The 2434-nt window shown below is 44.4% G+C and overlaps 2 long non-coding RNA genes across 2 annotated transcripts in view; both read right to left on the reverse strand.

Annotated features, from left to right (window-relative positions):
• The window catches only part of LOC308474769, a 161491-nt gene that overhangs the window by 36738 nt on the left and 122319 nt on the right, over positions 1–2434 (reverse strand). The window lies entirely within an intron of this gene.
• LOC308474737 overlaps positions 1–2434 on the reverse strand; it is a 60284-nt gene that overhangs the window by 1666 nt on the left and 56184 nt on the right. The window contains exon 2 of the long non-coding RNA XR_013984910.1: positions 1314–1813. This is a non-coding gene — a long non-coding RNA (uncharacterized lncRNA). The remainder of the gene's footprint in view (positions 1–1313; positions 1814–2434) is intronic.

Raw genomic sequence — 2434 nt, forward strand, 5'->3', positions numbered from 1 at the left:
AAGCTTGTTCTCTGCTGCTTCTGAGGGTGGGACTCGAAGCAACAAATTCCAATGCCAAGAAGAAGAAGAAGAAGAGGAGGAGGAATTTGGATTTGATATCCCGCTTTATTACTACCCTAAGGCATCTCAAAGCGGCTAACATTCTCCTTTCCCTTCCTCCCCCACAACAAACACTCTGTGAGGTGAGTGGGGCTGAGAGACTTCAGAGAAGTGTGACTGGCCCAAGGTCACCCAGCAGCTGCATGTGGAGGAGCGGGGAAGCGAACCTGGTTCACCAGATTACAAGGCCACCGCTCTTAACCACTACACCACGCTGGCTGAAGGAAGGAGAGGCATGAGGAAGAACTTTCTGATGGCAAGAGCCGTTCTGACACTGCAATGGGCTACCTCGGAAGCTAGTGGATCCTCCTTCATTGGAGGTTTTTAGGCATTGGATGAACACCTGCCGGGGATAACTCAACTGCAATTCCTGCACTGCGGGGAGTTGGGACTAGATAACCAATCCTATGATTCTAAGCAACCATCAGACTTCCTGACTCCACAGTTGCGAAGAGGATCAAACAGATAAACTAACTGTCTACCAGGAAAGACATGCTTCTCCTCTTTAAGTGTAAACACCGATGTCTTAATTTATGACACCTTAAGATTAGGAAGATATAATAATAATAATAATAATAATAATAATATAATTTTTTATATCCCGCCCTCCCCGGCCGAAGCCGGGCTCAGGGCGGCTAACAACAATAAAATAATACAACATGGGACATGTTTTCCCAAAAATGCCAATTTCTGCCCTCTTCACCCCAAAGTCATCTCACATAGGCAACAATGGTAATCTGAAAGAACAGACATTAAAACATACACGTCAAAGGAATATTTTCATGTTTCCTTTGTGCACAAGCATTCCCTTCTTCTCCGTAGGAATAGATGAGATCCCAAAAATGTATTTAAGGTATAAGTTTGATGTAGGTCAAAGGAGCAGCTCTCGGGCTCTGAGACTATTCTCCATACTCTGCATCACTCACTGGGACAATGGCAAAGCCCCGTTGGACCAGGCAAAAGGGTGAGCTCTCCATAGCCTGACAGCTTGCAGGTTTCAGAGAGAGGGGAGAGCCTAACTCTCAACAAACACAGAAATCTTAATCTTTACTCTTGAGTCCTCACTCTCTTCTGGATAAGGTACAAACCCATTTCTCTTCCTCTTATAATTTCAGGTCTGCAACAAATAGGTAAAAGACGGATGAAATGCTTTTTCAAGCAGCACAAGCACAGTTAAGCCATCACTTGCTCCCACGGGAAGCAGGGACAGCCACCAACTTGGCTGGCTTAAAAAAAAAAAAAAAAAAAAGGTTAGACTAAATATCTTATCAAAAGAACTGGTCCTATATATGGGCAGCACAAACAGAAATTGTAACTCAATGGAAAACAGCCCAAAATCTTACACCAGACACATGGTACCGCTCACTCTGGAAGAGCTATAATGAAGAAAGCCATGCATAATTTGAGAATGTCCACACTCGAATTTATGTGATCTGGAATTCCTTTATATGACATATAAAGCGAAACCATCATTTTCAAGACAACCATTGCACAACAGCCTGGTAAATCCGGAACAATACTCTTGTGATCTGATAAAAGTCGAAAGTTTTTACTTGGGCTTTGTGACTTTAACCCATGTGCAACCGGGTTATTTTATTGTTTTGTTTTTCATCCTTTAACATTCGTCTGTTGCTGTAACTGTTCTCCCTGTTTCAAATACATAATAACATGAAATACAGTGGTACCTCAGGTTACAGACGCTTCAGGTTACAGACTCTGCTAACCCAGAAATAATACCTCGGGTTAAGAACTTTGCTTCAGGATGAGAACAGAAATCGCGTGGCGGCAGCAGGAGGCCCCATAAGCTAAAGTGGTGCTTCGGGTTAAGAACAGTTTCAGGTTAAGAACGGACCTCCAGAATGAATTAAGTTCTTAACCCGAGGTACCACTGTAATGGAAAAGTTTACCCCACCAAAGAGATTAGAGAAATTCAGGGAGAAGAGGGCTATTGATGGCTCTTGGCCACAACAGACGTGCTCTGCCAGCACGGGCAGAGGCAGTGGTGCTTCTGGGTACCAGTTGCTAGAAGCCACAGGACAGGAGGGGGTTTTTGGGGTCAGATCCTGCTTTTGGGTTTCCCACAGGCATCTGGCTGGCCACTGTGCGAACAGGATGCTGGGCTCCCTTAGGCCTGACCCAGCAGGCTGTTCTTATGAATGTTATGCTCACTTTCTGTTTCTTGGAACTCGGGGATCTGTTACCTTTAAGCTAGGAATGCGAATGCGTCAGTATTAAAACTGCCGCCTGCACCTATAGTTGCACTATAAATCACATAACGGATTTTAGCATGCACACTGCCTTTTCCTTGCAATAAACCAATCACTCGTCCATTAGC

Source organism: Podarcis pityusensis (genome assembly GCF_964106645.2).
Source record: "Podarcis pityusensis genome assembly, chromosome: 3".
Lineage (NCBI taxonomy): Eukaryota > Metazoa > Chordata > Lepidosauria > Squamata > Lacertidae > Podarcis > Podarcis pityusensis.